Raw genomic sequence first — 16,161 nt, 5'->3', positions numbered from 1 at the left:
AAAAATAATTTCTCTAATTATAATAAAACAAATACAAATCTCAGAATCACAGAATAGTTTGGATTGCAAGAGACTGCTTGAGATCATCTAATTCATCCCTCAGAGTCAGCAGGTTACACAGGAAACATACCAAATCCATCCTAAAAATGTCATATTCTCTGTCAGGTACTGCTATATACAATAAAGGAGCAAAAGAAGTAAAAATATTGTAGGCACACTAGTTGATAAACAACACTCTATTATGCGAACACATGCTACTGTTAATCCCACAGGCAAGAACTCGTTCAAAACAGGACTTGATACGATTATCAGCAGAATAATTAATAGAGCTTTGCCTGCAATAGTCTATACTTTGAGAAAAGCGCTCTTCTGCTATTGGTAAATGTAGGAGATGCCATTTGATGTCACTGCCAAAGTTTCATACCAACATAGTACTGATTGGCAGGACCATTTAAAAAAATCTTAAGTATTAATATCTGCTAATGAATGCTAGTAAGGTATTTGTATTTTTATTACAAATTCTACAGGGCCTACTGAAAAAAAAAACAAAACAAAACAAAAAAACCTGTAAACCAAACCAACAGAAAATTGTTGTTTTCACACATTTTATCCCATTCCAACTTCTGCTTTTCTAGCTTTGCCTAGAAAACTAAAAGGCCAGTGACAGGTGGAGGTTATATTTTTGTTTCCTGCTGTGTAAAGTTTGAATCCATGTTTCTGCGGTGAGTTAAGGCAATCAAATGGAACCACTTCCTTTTTCCCTAGATGATCTTCTGACTCCTCTGACTGTGATGTATCATCTTCCACATCCAAAGCCTCAGTACTCTCCAAACACTGAGTATATGTTAATTTTGTAAGTCAAGATACTCAGGGCACTCAAAATTTTGCAACCCTGTCTATTCGTGTACTTTTCAAAGGTCACTGAAGAGCCCTTGGAATCCTTAAATTTGAACTAGTAATGGTCTAGCCGTTGAAAATGAGGAAACCTTTGGGAGAAAAGTTCTTTTAATACTAATGAGTATAGCTAAAGAAATAAACATATGTGCAGATGTGAATGTGTACACAAATATGTATATGCAGACATATATACATATCTTTAAATACACACATCCCTACTTATTATATATACATATACACATACATACACAGATGTGTGCACACATAGAGAGTTGTAACACCAAGAGAAACTGGGTTGCTGAATAAGGCAGTCCTAATGAGAAGTGACCTAATTAACCCAAACTCCAATTAACATAGCTTAATCATTGCTGCTGACCTAGTCCTGCCCAAGGGTGCCAAGGACAGGGTACCAACTGAAATGGAGGGTCACAGAAAATACTCATTTTCCTCTCACTCCTTCCTTCAAGCACCTGGGAAACTATTTGGGACTTACAGAAGTATCAGTTCTGGCAAAGTGTGCAGGTGGTGGGTGTGGGATTCATTTCAGGTGATGAATAGCACTTAAAACTTAACAGACTAAAATACTGAACTGTTTTAGTAATGCTCCAGCAATCGGAAGATTGCAAATGACATTTAAAAACCAAGCATTAAAGTTGGATGAGAATGCTGTCTGTTCTCCTGTGAAAGTAGGTCCATAACACTGTTTTTGCCTACACTGCTGAGGGACTGTGTAATACAGTTCAAATAAACAAACAAAACAGGAAAATAAATTAGTTCAATTTGGCAGAATAATAAATATCAAAAATAGAGAAGTTGCTTGGCACCCCTACCCCAGGTACGTTGTGCAAGTTACATGGGCACTGAAAGGGAAAGCTGTAAAGATTGTTTAACTGAGAGGATTACAGAGGATTTCTTGACTATTCTCTGTTTGGCAATCTGGAAGCTGAATACCCTGTGATCAGCAAACATTTCAGCCAGCAGGTATTTGCCACTGCTGCTAACAAACAACTACTAAACTGCAGAAAAGGGAGTCTTTGACAGGGCTCAGGAAACAATTGCATATTCGGTCTTATGCAGTTTGCACTGGAACAAAATTGTTTTGTTTTAAATCATTTCCGTTGTAGCTTTCCAGTGAGTATCTCAGATAAAGCACTCAAAACAAATTTGCAGTCCTCGATGACAAAGGGGAATGCTATTTTCCAGTGTGAGGATTTTTCCCTTGTGGAAGATGTGGCCTTCCTTGAACTGATCCACAGAGAACTATCTGGCCTATATTTTCAGGACAGTGAGGAGATTTAATGCACTTGAAATCAAAGTTGTTGCCAGGCCTTCTCATCGCCTGAGTGCACACTGAACACAGCTGCAGCTGCTGGTGGTATCAGTTTTAGGTGTGTGAGAAACCACGTTGTTCCAGTAGAGGTAGATTTCCAGTTTGGTCGTTTTTTGTTTTTCTTTTTAGAGATAGAGAGTAATTCTAAATAACAAAAATACACTTTACTGCATAGAGCTGTTTCCTTCTAATATTGCAAAAAATAACCTATGATAGCCTTGGCTTCATTGGTGCTAGTCCAGACTAGACACAGCTGCTGCAGGATCTGCCAGCCAAGACCCTCCCCTTGGACAAAGTACCATCAAACAAAAAGGAGATTTTCTGTTGTTGTAGCCATCTGCCACATCCCAACCAACAAAATTCCTCTGTGTGAGGGAAAGCAAGGAATGAATGGAGGGATGGTGTTAAGGACCACTAGTATTTTTCAGCATAGCCATGCCAGAATAATGGTGTAGGAAGCACTGAAAAGCACATTTTTTTAACTTCCCTACATGAATCACAGAATGATTTGGGTTGGAAAGGACATTAAAGATCACCAAGTTCATTGCCTCCTGTACATTGAAGCCTATTTCAGGGATGGCACAGGCACTCCCAGCCAGAGTCTGCTGTCCCTCCAGCCCAACAGCTTTCACTGTTGACTGCTTTCTAGAGGTCACAGGTGGAGGCATTAAATGAAAAAGCGCAACAACTCCAAGGCTTTTGTATCATGTTGTGGAATGGCTATCCTTGGAGGTATATACTGGACTTCACTGAAGAAGTCCTTGCACAGCATGAGGCCATTAGACGTGCTTGGAAAGGAGGCTGGGTTAGATGACATCCAGAGGTCCCTTCTGACCTGAATTATCCCCTGACTGCACAAATCTCCTCCCTCCCGGAGAGTGAACACTAAGCCTTGTCCTTTACTTCCTCTTCTTACACCAGCTTTCAACTCCAATACCAACCTCTCATCCAATCTTGTGGCAACTTATTTTCTTTACAAAGTTTAATAAGCTTTGCAAAAAGCTTCTCAAAGGCTTTTTGAAAATGCAAGAGGATTATTATGCCCACACGACCCTCTTTATTGGCATACTTACTGCGCTTCCTCCAAAAGCCAGTGATGCTGGCCTTCACTGGAGCTTCTCCAACACCTTCCAACAGACTATGTTCATCCACATGTCCCTTGATCTCATTTTCTGAGATGACACAGACTGTGTCATCTCACATGGAATGGTAGCTGGTCCCTCTGGTTTGGCATTCCCTGGGCCATGCTAAAGCAATTTTTGAACATACTAGCAGCTTCAGTGACACACAGACCTCAAACCCAATTCTATGTTTTCTTGTCACAGTTTCTGATGAATGTTCTCAAATGTGTTATCTACTCCTGGCCATTTATTAACAGCTACTTTAACTACTTTTTTTTTTCTAGTCTTGGTGTATCAGATCAAATAATACCAGATCAATATTGAAACAAGGAAGGGAGGGGGAAATGATCTAATGGGGGGAGAAGGAGAAAGAAAGATGTCACTTTTCAAATTCAAACCAGATCAGGTCTGTGGTAGAACATAGCTGTGCAAGCAACTAGTAGGCTATGGAAAGCTGCTAACTGAGGGTGAGGCCAGATTACCAGATGTATTACCAGAGCCAACTCTGGATGTTCCGCACAAGGACTGCCTTCAACAGTGAAGGGAACAAGATCCTGTATCATGAGGAGGGGACCTATCTGGTGGGTCCATGCCATCTGGTGGCATGACCCATCGTGCCCCAAACTTTGAGTCCTTCACACCATGCAGAGGTGAAGGGCTGAAAGCCCTGCTGCAGAAGAAGAAACCCCATTCACAGTGGTAGGAATCCCCAGCTGTAGATGCAGAGCTGCTTTCTCACGTTACAGTTTAACAAGTGCTATTAATTGCATTAGAATGCAGGTCAAAGGATCAAAAAAAGTAGTTTATATGTTGTTTCTGCTGTTTCAGAATTGGAATCCATTGCCAAAAGGTGGACATGGACCACCACGTCATGCAGAGGAGCATCACCCCCACCTCAGCCTGCCCTGGTTCCCCTCTCCAATGCCTGTTGACTTGAACTTGGGGTGAGGCTGAGCTGCAAAGAGAGGTGGGCATGCAGCAAGCACCACAGGCCATGGGGAAGTGCTGCCCATCAGAGAGGGGGGAAAGGTCTCTTCTGGGACAGCCAAGCCACATACACTGATCAAACCCCTCCACAAGTCTCTGCTGCCTGGGTGGTCTCTTCCACAGTGTGCTCAGAGAGGTGTAGGACTACTCTGGATGCTGCTGATGTTTAGGGGGCAGGGAAGGGATGACATACTCAGCATGTTTTGAAAGTTCTGGGCTGTTTTAATCCACTTTATGATCTCCTGGATAAGCACTTAAGACTGAGTGACCCAGCACATGAATTCTACAGAGAGAAGCACCTCAAACTGCTTAACATGCTCGTGCAGCTCTGCCCTTCGCTTGCTCACACTTTTGTTCAGTAATGTATAAGGTTCTAGTTTTTCTTAGTAAAAACATGTTTCTGCTTTTTGTTAGCAAAAATGTAAAACAGAAGTGCAGATAGCATTCATTACCTCAGGTAAATGAAAATGATCTAATAATGTCAACAAAACATGTGAGTTAATGTCCATTTTAAGGAAAGAAAATCAAAGAACAAAGATTATACCTAGATATAGAATTATTTATTGTAGTCTATACGCATAACAAGACCAGTTATTCACTTGTCAAAGCTCTAAGATCTCAATGAGTCATAAATAGAACTTAATTAGGAGTAAGTTTCCTGTTGGAAGTTACCTTCTAACCCTTTTTTATACAACTGCACTTTTCCAGAATTAAAAGACAGAGCACATTGTTAATTACCTTTCCTTAGATTGATGTTAAACATCTGCCGAGTGGCCATTGGATGGCCATTTCATATTCAAAAAAATTATTTTTTGGTTTACAAAAATCCACAGATCCAGTTCAAGGCTTGACTTTCAATCATGTGTTTCTTTTTTCTTTATTTTCCTGATTTCTATGACCTTGCATTTCTTTCTGTTGTAATTTCACTGCTATTTTCTAGTTCTCAGCCTTCTCTGCTGTTTGCAAAGAAGACACCTCTGACTACAGAGGCAACTATCCAGGCAGCAGGAGCGGATGATCTGTGTGTGGTAACTGAATATTTTTTATGGATTTTACTATTATCCTTACTGCTTTCACTGCAACAGAAAAATTGCTTAATTTTAGCCTTGTAGCCCCTTGCATTATCCCACACTCTTATATTGCTTATTCTAGAAGGGCAGTCCTCTCTCAAGAGGTGTTTGGCAGCTCAGAAGCCTTTGCTAGGTAGTAATTCTGTATGCAATGTGAGAAATGGCATGTGATAAAAAGGCATAAACAAAAGTATCCTTATAAATGGGTTATTTTTAAGAAAAGAAGCCAGTGAATTACCATTTCCTTAACTCAGTCCCAGTGTATAAAATATATAGTCACAGAAGGGTTCTTGTTTTGACTGTCATGTCCAAAGAATTTAAGTCGTGCTATTGAACAGCCTATTTTTACAAAACTGAGGAACTTTGTGTCTTCAAGGATTTTCCACCACCAGTCCACTGCAGTCAAAATTTACTGCTATAGTCTGATGGAGAGATGGTATGGACAACATGATTCTCTTAAGCACCACTTCTGCTAGAATTTAGTCTGGCAATTACTCCCTTGGAAGAGGAGAGAGATGGAAATTCATAGCACTGTGTAATTTTTTATTTTCACAATAGATTTTGGAGTTTTTATGGATTTGTTTATTTGTTTGTTTAATTATTTTTTTATTTTATTTTAAATTTTATTTTCAGATACCTCACCTCTGAAACCTCTGCGAAGGATCAGGACAAATTTGATATGTTTTTCGTATAAAATATTCAGTAAGAAGCTGACATTTCTGAATATCAGCTCTCCAAATGAAAAATAAAACCTTGATTTAATCTATAAATACGTAATGTGCTTTTACACTTTACTTTTTCTAAGTTGAGGTAAATAAAAGTAACCACAAATCACCTTGTATTTGTTGATCTAGGGTTTGCATAGGCATAAACTGTCTGATTAGCATGAGGTTTTTTCTAGTATCTAGCTTTAGTGTTTCTTGCTTTATTAATAGTATTGCACTTGTAAGAAAAAATGCAGCCAAAAGGCCAGATTGGTCAGCAGAAAAGGTGGTCTGTTCAGAAACAATCAAATTAGATTAGCATTGAGGGCCTAAATTTTTTCTTATTGCAAAGAAGAAAGATCTCTGACAGAAAAGATCAAGAATTTTCCTGTATTATAACAATATACTATTCCTGATAATGCAGAAGAACTAATATAATTGCCAAACAGTTTGAAAAAGGATCTTGCAAGCAGCTGTAAAGGGACTTGGTTGAGCTGGACAAAAAGGACGCACATACAAGCTACATATCATGTTTGCTCTCCAGTGAGTTTTTACAAAATCTATGAAACATTGTCATCAGTAAATTTTCTGAAATTCCTATTTGACTTCTTGTATTTTCTTTTTCATGGTAAGTGCATTACTCTTCTGGTTGTAGCCTATGCATGATACATTTCCATCTGATTATCTTCCATTAACATAGTAAAATATTACGCTTTTTAGTATAAAATAATGCAATTTTGTTTGAATTTCATGAATCTTTTTCCCCCTTACCTGAAAGTTAACTTTTTCTCCACTGAACTGTAAGAAAGAACAAGACTGGTTTTGTTTTTTAAAAATGTTAATTCTCAGGAAAACATATCACTTCTGAGCTGAAAACTGAAGGCAGAAAGAACATATGACAAATAACATCAATTTTATTATGGCAAAGACCCTATTTGTGTCTTACTACCACTTCGCAGGTACTGGAGAAGTCCCCAAATAATTAAGATGCTCTGACATTCTTACAACATAAGTATAAACAATAAATACTACTAAATCCATAGAATCATACAATGGCTTGGGTTGGAAGGGATCTGAAATATCATCTAGTTCCAACCTCCCTGGCATGGGAAGGGATGCCACACACTGGATCATATTGCTCAGAGCCTCATCCCACCCTGGCTTTTTCCAGGGGTGGGGCGTCCACAGCTTCTCTGGGCAACCTGTGCCACTGCCTCACCACTCTCATAATCAAAAATTTCTTCTAAATGTCTAATCTAATGCTGCCCTCTCTGAATTTAAAACCATTCCCCCTTGTCCTGTCACTCCATGCCTTTGTCCAAAGCCTCTCTCCACGTCTCTTGTAGCCCCTTTAGGTTTCTTGTAGTCTCTTTAGGTACTGGAAGGGATTCTAAGGTCTCCCCGGAGCCTTCTCTTCTCCAATCTGAACACGCCCATATCTCTTAGCCTGTCTCCATAGGAGTGGTGCTCCAGCCCTCTCATCATTACTGTACCCCTCCTCTGAACCAGCTCCAACAAGTCCATACCCTTCTTATGTTTGGAGCTCCAGAGCTGGATGCAGCACTGCAGGTGTGGTATCACCAGAGAGGAGCAGAGGGGGCAGAATCCCCTCCCTTGGCCTGTTGCCCACGCTGCTGGTGATGCAGCCCAGGACATGGGTGGCTTTCTGACAGCACACACTCTCAGGTCATGTCCAGCTTTTAATCCACCAATAAGCCCAAGTACTTCTCCTCCAGACTCCTCAGATGCAGCATCTTGCACTTGGCCTTGTTGAATCTCATGAGGTTCTGGTGGCCCCACTTTGCAAGTCTGTCCAGGTCCCTTTGGATGGATCTCATCCTTCTGTTGTTTCAACTGCACCACTCAGCTTCATGTTACCTGGAAATGTGGTGAGGATGCGCTTGATCCCACTGTCCATGTCACTGATAATGAAAGTAAAGGTCCCAAGACAGAGCCCATTCCATCACCAGCCTCCATCTGGACATTGAGCCACTGACCACATCTCTCTGGCTGCATCCATCCATCCAATTCTGTATCCACTGAATAGTCTGACCTTCAAATGCATGTCCTTCTAATCTGGAAATAAGGATGTCATGCAGGACCCTGTCAAAGGCCTTACAGAACTATAGAATCATAGAATCAACCAGGTTGGGAAGGACCTCTGAGATCATCAAGTCCAACCCTTGATCCACTACCAATGCGATTACTAGACTATGGCACTAAGTGCCACATCCAGTCTCATCTTAAAAACCTCCAGGGACAGTGAATCCACCACTTCCCTGGGCAGCCCATTCCAATGTCTGATTACCCTCTCTGTAAAGAATTTCTTCCTAATATCTAACCTAAACCTCCCCTGACACAGCTTAAGACCGTGCCCTCTTGTCCTACTGCTGGTTGCCTGGGAGAAGAGACCAACCCCCACCTCGCTACAACCTCCTTTCAGGGAGTTGTAGAGAGTGAGGAGGTCTCTCCCCTAAGCCTCCTCTTCTCCAGGCTGAACAGCCCCAGCTCCCTCAGCCTCTCCTCACAGGACTTGTACTCCAGTCCCTTCACCAGCCTCATTGCTCTTCTCTGGACCTGCTCCAGCACCTCAACATCCTTCCTGAACTGAGGGGCCCAGAACTGGACACAGCACTCCAGGTGAGGCCTCACCAGTGCTGAGTACAGGGGAAGAATCACTTCCCTGGTCCTGTTGGCCACACTGTTCCTGATCCAGGCCAGGATGCCATTGGCCTTCTTGGCCACCTGGGCACACTGGTGGCTCATGTTCAGCTTCCTGTCAATCCAAAATCCCAGGTCCCTCTCTGCCTGGCTGCTCTCCAGCCACTCTGTCCCAGCCTGTAGTGCTGCAGGGGGTTGTTGTGGACGACCCAGCACTTGGCCTTGTTGAACCTCATCCTACTGGAATCAGCCCAGCTCTCCAGCTTGTCCAGGTCTCTCTGCAGAGCCCTCCTGCCTTCCAGCAGATCAACACTGCCCCCTAGCTTGGTGTCATCTGCAAATTTGCTGATAGTGGACTCAATCCCCTCATCTAAATCATCGATAAAGATATTAAACAGGACTGGGCCCAACACTGATCCCTGGGGGACACCAGTAGTACCGGCCACCAGCTGGATGCAGCACCGTTCATCACCACTCTCTGGGCTCAACCCTCCAGCCAGTTCTTAACCCAGCACAGAGTGCCCCTGTCCAAGCCGTGCGCTGCCAGCTTTTTCAGGAGTGTGCTGTTGGAGATGGTGTCAAAGGCTTTGCTGAAGTCCAGGTAGACCACATCTACATCATGACACTGGTCAGTCTTCCCTTGTTGCTGTAGTAGTCACTCCATCACAGAAGATCATCAGATTGGTCAGGTACAATCTACCCTTAGTGAAATTGCGCTGGCTGTCTTGGATCACTTTGTCTTGCATATGCCTTTACATTGCTTACATTAGGCACAGAGGTGAGGCTCACCAATCTGTAGTTCCCTGGGTCTCCTTTTCTCCCCTTTTTAAAAATGGGAGCGATGACTGGCTCTTTCCAGTCACTGGGGACTTTGCCTGACTGCTATGACTTTTCAAATATGACAAAGAGTGTCCTTGCAACAACATCAGGCAGTCCTCCCAGGACTCTGGAATGGATCTCATTGGGTCCCACAGACTTGTGCCCATTCATTTCCATCAGTGGTCTTAACCTGCTCTTTGCTGACAGTGAGAGGGACTTGAAACCTCAGAGACTCAAGAGTTGTGGGAAGGCTGATGACCTGTGAAGTCTGAGGCAAAGAATTTGCCAAGTACCTCAGCCTTCTCCTCATCTACTGTTGCCAGTTCTCCCTTTCTACTTATCAGGGGTGTGCACTCTCCTTGGCCTTTCTTTTCTGACTGATGTCCTTACAGGATACCTTCTTGTTATTCTTCACATCCCTTGCCAAGTCTCATTAAATCTGTGCCTTCTTTCCTGACCCCATCTCTACACATCCAAAGAGTATAACTGTATTCTCCCCAGGCCACATGGCCCTGCTCCCTTCTGGCTCTGCATTTCCTTTTACTCCTCACTTTACTCCCTGCTGATCCATGATGGCTTCCTGCCTGCTTTGCTTGATTCTGTAAGCAGCAACATGGAGAGCCCCTGTGCTCTAAGAAAAGTGGCCCTAAAGAGTTGACAACTTTGGTCAGGTCCTTTGTCCCTAAGGACAGATCCCAAGGGATCATCCACAAATTCTTTAAACAGCTGGAAGTTCGTTCTGCTGAAGTTCAGGGTCCTGACCTGGATTCTTGCCAGACCCATGGTCTTTGAGATCAGGAGCTCACCTCAGGCATAGTCACTACAGCTCAGGCTCCCTCCACTCTCAGCCTGTCTGATGAGCTCACCACAGTTGGTGAGCACCAGGTCCAGGTATCCACTGGAATTCTTATTTTTAACCAAAGAGAGCTCATTTTACCTCCTTTCCTCTGAAAGGCTCATCTGCTGTTCCACACATACCAGGGACTCTGCCACACTCTTGAAGGTGTTTGGAGGCAAAGCTGAAGGTACCTAAACTAGACAGTTTGTGGAGTTAACACGTGACAAGAGACAGCCTGGAGTAGTAAGTGACCAAATCGCCGGCTTAGCTCTGCAGCAAAGATGCTGGTTTGCATCATTCACATCTTGCACAGTCCACCCACCCCCAAAAGACTGGATGAAGCCATGATGAAGTAGGAGCTGAGCAAAAGCCCCCTGAAGATGGCAGCTACTCCCCTCTGTTTTTCCAGAGGTATTTTGGAGTTTGATTAAGCACATGCCTAATGCACTTGGGAAACAGGTGTTCCATTTTGGGGTATGATGTGTCATTGCCAGGGCAGAAGAAACCCCATAACCACAGAGATAGGCTGCCAGCTGGAGGCCCAGTAGAAAGTACTTCCCTCCCCGAGACATGTTGTCCCAATGTTTGTGAAGCTGACATACACCTGCCTTTTGGACTCTGCCACTGTGTCCCCCCCACCTTCTTTGAGAATGTCTGGCAGAGAGGGGAATGCATCCAGACAGTCTTTTGCCTGGTAGTTCCCTGTCTGGTCTGCCTGCAGGGCCACTTTGCTCTTCCAAACGCATGTCTAGAAAGCACAAATGTGTGCAGCAAAGTACCTTTTTTGAAGTCAGGAACACCCGAAGCAAAACCCATCCAAAGCCCTTCACCAACTGGCTTCTTGACATTGAGGTTTCTGGCATCCTAAGCCTCAGATTGTGACAACCCTCTGTTTCCTCTTTGCACCTGCTACTGGGCTGATGTTACAGGAGACTCCTCAGCTGATGGACAGGAGAAGCCAACCATCTCCTCCCCTAAGATGTCAACACGGTTTTCAACCATAAATTCCACCAGCACCTTCACCTGCACACATCAAAGCCTTGATCTCAACCCAAGTGCCTGAAAAGGTGTGAAGCAGCCTCCTGCACAGAAGGCTGTGGTGTGGGGCTGGTCTTCCAGGCAGTTCTTGGATAGCTGGGGCTATCAGGGACTTTTGAACACCCAGGAAAGCCACAGCTGGCTCCTTCAGACAGCATTACCTTCTCTGTCAACTCCATCATGGCCTACAACAGGAGGCCTCCCGCTGCTGGCTGGGGTCAGCAGGTCTGGCCGCACGTAGATGGCCAGTTTGCTGCAGGTAACTCTACTGGTGGCTGCATTGTGGCCAATGATCTGGAGAAGGGCTAGCAGTCACTTGAGAAGGAGGAGATTGGCCAGAGGCCACTTCTCAGCCACTCAGAGGAACACAGGGTCAATAAAGCAGAAGTTGCCCATGGTTACTTCAAAGCAGGCACAAGGCAGTAGGGAAGCAGCAGCTGCGTTGCCCCCCACTGATTTCCAGGTGCTACAATACCCCTAAATTGTAAGGCTTCTGTTTGTCTGTTGGAACCTGGATTACCAGACTCTGAAAAGGATGAACATCTGAACAAAGACATGATCTCACAGCTACCTCATTTGTGATTCATAAAGCGCCACAACCTGGCAGCTACAGCTTTATTTACAGAGATAGTTTGTCTAATATGCATATATATGCATAACCACAGACCATAGCTCCTCATAATCCTAATTAAAATAAGCTTGTGACTAGGCCCTGTTCCCAGGTACCACGAAGTATCGTGCCAAGATCCCATCTTGGCAGTAAGCATCGTGCCAAGATCCCATCTTGGCAGTAAGCATCGTGCATGCCCCACACTCAGCAGAACAGGATACAGCTGCAGTCAGCTCAGACGTGCAGGCTGTCAAGTGCTGCTGAGATAGAAAAGATCTTGCATAAAGTGAGGGCGTCTTGTTTTGGAAACTCAGTTCCTCCCCTTTGAAATAAAGACCTGAAGTCTGCTGGCTGTCGAGCACCTTGCCCTGCCTGCATTGTTCCATTTCGCTGGCTGAAAGGAAACTTGAAGATAAAAGACCTTGACAATGGTTTTCTTAGAAGTATTTCTTCTCCATTAATACTTATGTTGCTCCTGAGGTATACAGATGACGTCGCACAAGCCTGTTTAATGCTAAACACTAAGAGTTCGTCAATGTTAAATTGCACTTTTTATGTCACCGGGAAGAATTCTGTCTAAATAAACTGATATTCTCACTGTCACTCTTTCCACCTGCAGCTCCTACAGAATGGGACTTAGAAGGGTGTGGCAGCAATGAAAGCCAGTCTTTGATGGGCAATGTGGTTTGTCCTAAGACTGGAACAGCAGGTAGGAGTTGCAGGAGGAAATGCCTATTCAGATGTTCAGTGCTTGCATAATTAATAAATTCCAGAGATGGGTGAGCAGAGATGTTTGATTTTGGTGCACATTGGCCTTGCAAAAGGATAGAAAATGTTGCTGGAGACTGGGCCAACTAGTCTCCTGAGGCTGGAGAATGGAACACCCCCACTACTCCCACCCTAACTCCCCCCCCTACTGGGAATGTTTACAGAGTGCATCAAGCATGAAGACTGTGGAACACTCACTTGTGTACAGAATACAGATATAAAACCCTAAAGTAGATCCACAGATGCTTTGTTCCTTCATTCTTGTGCTTTCTGCAAGGCTGAGTACTGTAAATCTGTACATTTGCAGCTGAGGCTGTTGATATTATAACCTTTTAGACATAGGTTATCGACTAAGTCTGAGCCTAAGTCAACTGAACTGCACCTGCTTCAGGGTGAGCTCAGCAGAGGCAGGTACAGGGAGGGCTTGGGAGCTTTCTGACAAGGTAAGAAAAGGGTAAATCACCACTGTTAGAGAGCAGAACTGGTGCCCTGAGCAAGGGACAGCCACTATGAGCTTCATCGCTTATCTGACATCTCAGGAAGGGGATTTAGAACAGCTCTCTTTTTGTACCATTTGAACTTAAAAAGACAAAAAATCTAATTTATTTTCTTTAGCCCAAGGGAACTTCTGGGTTCCTTCTTGTTTTCATTTTGCAATGGCGAGATATAGGAAGAGTGTTTGGGTAAATGCCAAACCCACATTTAGTATATCTTTTTGTTCATTTGCAGCATTTGCACTTTTTTTTATAATAGACAAATACTAACCTATACCAAAACAAGGGAACATTTCAAGTGTTTGTTTCTGCTTCAGTTTCACAGCTATGAAGCACCGATAGTATTAGTCACCAAGGAACTGATTGGTAAAATTTGAAAATGCAGTCTGGATGAGGCAATATTATTGATTTACTCTATTTTACTGCTGTGAATGTTCTTGGAAAAAATACTTCCATTCTGCACAGAAAAGAAAAATTTTGTAGAAGATGTCCATAGAAATGAACAGATAATTACTATTAAAGCTTGCATTGTCCAAATTACAGAAGAAAAGCCCATTGGGATAAGAGATCAAGACAGAAGTAGCACATTTTTGTTTTGTCTCTATAGTTAAAAGTTAATCAGTTATCAGCTATTAAAAAAAAACAACTGAGAAAATAACCAGGAGTGCAACATCACATAAAATCATAAAATCACAAAATCACAGAATAGTTTGGGTTGGAAGGGACTTTAAAGATCATCTTGTTCCAGCCTCCCTGTCATGGGCAGGGATGTCACCCACTAGAGCAGGTTGCACAAAGCTCCATCCAACCTAGCCTCAAACACTTCCAGGCATGGGTCTTCCACAACTTCTATGGACAACCTGTGCAAATGCCTCACCACCCTCACAATAAAGTATTTCTTTCTAATGCCTAATCTAAATCTGCCCTCTTTCAGTTTAAAGCCATTGCCCCTTGTTCTGACCCAACACAGGTGCAGATCTTGCACATTAATTTAGTTAACATCAAGCCTTTGTTCTGCTTAGCACAAAAACAAATGGATAATGAAAACTGGCATGAACACCTGCATCTACAAATTGATGTAGGGTATTCTTTCAGTGCTGAGTCTCATGAAAAATACCATGAGCACTACAAGGTGACACAGCCTCTTGGGAGGTGCTGCTGATCCTGAACACCTGTTGCTCTTCAGATGCAAGTGGTAGTGCTGGTCTCTTGGCTGCTGAGCCAGTACCAGGTGCTAGGAACACTCAAGGTCATATAATGAATATAGGGGGAGGAAATCACTTCGCTGTTCTTTTGTGCTTTTCTGTGCCAAAATGCAGCTACAGAATTATTCAATTTTTCCTGGAGCAATCTGTGTCAATTAAACATGTGGGTTTGTTTTTTGTTTGTTTAGTCTTTTTCTTTCTCTCTTTTTTTTTTTTTTTTTTTTTTGGGGGGGGGATCTTTAGCACACACTGTAATAAAAAAATATAATTTTTCCTTGAATGTGAATCTTGGATGTTAATTGAAATCAAGGCAGGACGTTTGTGAGCAGAAGTGAAATCTCCTATTAGACAACTCACATATATACATTTTAAAAAAAACATGTAAAAGGCTTCGGGTGCTACAGTCCTACTTCAGTGTGAGTAAAAGCTTTACTAGTTTTTCCACTAACAGATGGGTTAATAAAGAGACATCACTGTTACCGCTAATCTCTGTGTTACCTGGGTGCTTAGTCAACCACAACCTCAGCCAAAATTGAAGAGTTAAATTAACTATAACTTTTGTTGTTATTTTAATAAGATAGAACAGATTTTATTTTCATGTAGGATAATTATTTCTGGAGTAGTTTTTCCATCATAAGCCTTACATTTCTAACTACTATGGTTTGCAACAATAAACCATACTTCTCAAACATCTATTTCAGGAGAACAATGCCACTATTCAAGCATCACAACCACTGCTTGTCAGAGAACTTTGTTCACCTCATGGAGGAAGAGTCATGAATGTGCTAATTAGGATATCTGCACAGATTTTCCAGTTTGTGTACCTACAGGCAAAACTGTCACTTTCACTTTTAGTCTAGTTCAGTAATTTATAGATATCAGAGGCTGCAAACCGTGCTTAATTCTTCATTCAATTAAAAAATTACACTTAATGAAATCTGTAGCTTTGCATGAATAACTGCCACATCAAAACCAGCGTTTGCTGGATAGTTCGAAGAACTGACCCAACTTATCACACCCTCTTAAGCCTCGCAGACTCCTCCTGCATCCTTCACCATGGTGGTGATCCAACAGAAAACCACTGCATTCCAATATTAAGCATGACATCAGGAAACGGCACAAAGCTACTGAAAGGGGCTTCAACAGTGAAAGGTTGTTTTTTAAATGGTTTTCCTACTGACTGGATATTTTTCTCTGCCTGTGATCTGTTACCCTGCAAAAACTGCTCTCCCAAATGTATGTGCTCGGTAAGGGGTGAAAGGAGCTTATTGAGCCTGAATGTCTTGCAGAATCATCATGAAAATTTTCATTCCAAAGCACAAAATATATTTCTCTGCTCTTTGCCAGTCCAGTTAATGATAGAAAAACAGATGGTGTTTGCTCATTTGTTAAATTAAACATAATCCCCCCCAAAGGCAACCAAACACTCCTCGTGAACGATTTGGTTGATCACTGTCATTAACACATCTCTTCAGGAAGTGGCAATTATCCAGCCAGTGACTCAGTGTTCTCTTGCGCACAGCTACTCATTCCTGCTGTCTGTTCATTGTCCCTCAGATGCCACCTCAATCTCACTGATTTAACCGCTCCTCGTCTCCCTCCTTGTCCCGCTGCTGGTC

The sequence above is a fragment of the Chiroxiphia lanceolata genome, chromosome Z (genome assembly GCF_009829145.1).
Source record: "Chiroxiphia lanceolata isolate bChiLan1 chromosome Z, bChiLan1.pri, whole genome shotgun sequence".
NCBI lineage: Eukaryota > Metazoa > Chordata > Aves > Passeriformes > Pipridae > Chiroxiphia > Chiroxiphia lanceolata.
The sequence above is the reverse complement of the archived record's forward strand: the minus strand, read 5'-3'. Positions refer to the sequence as shown.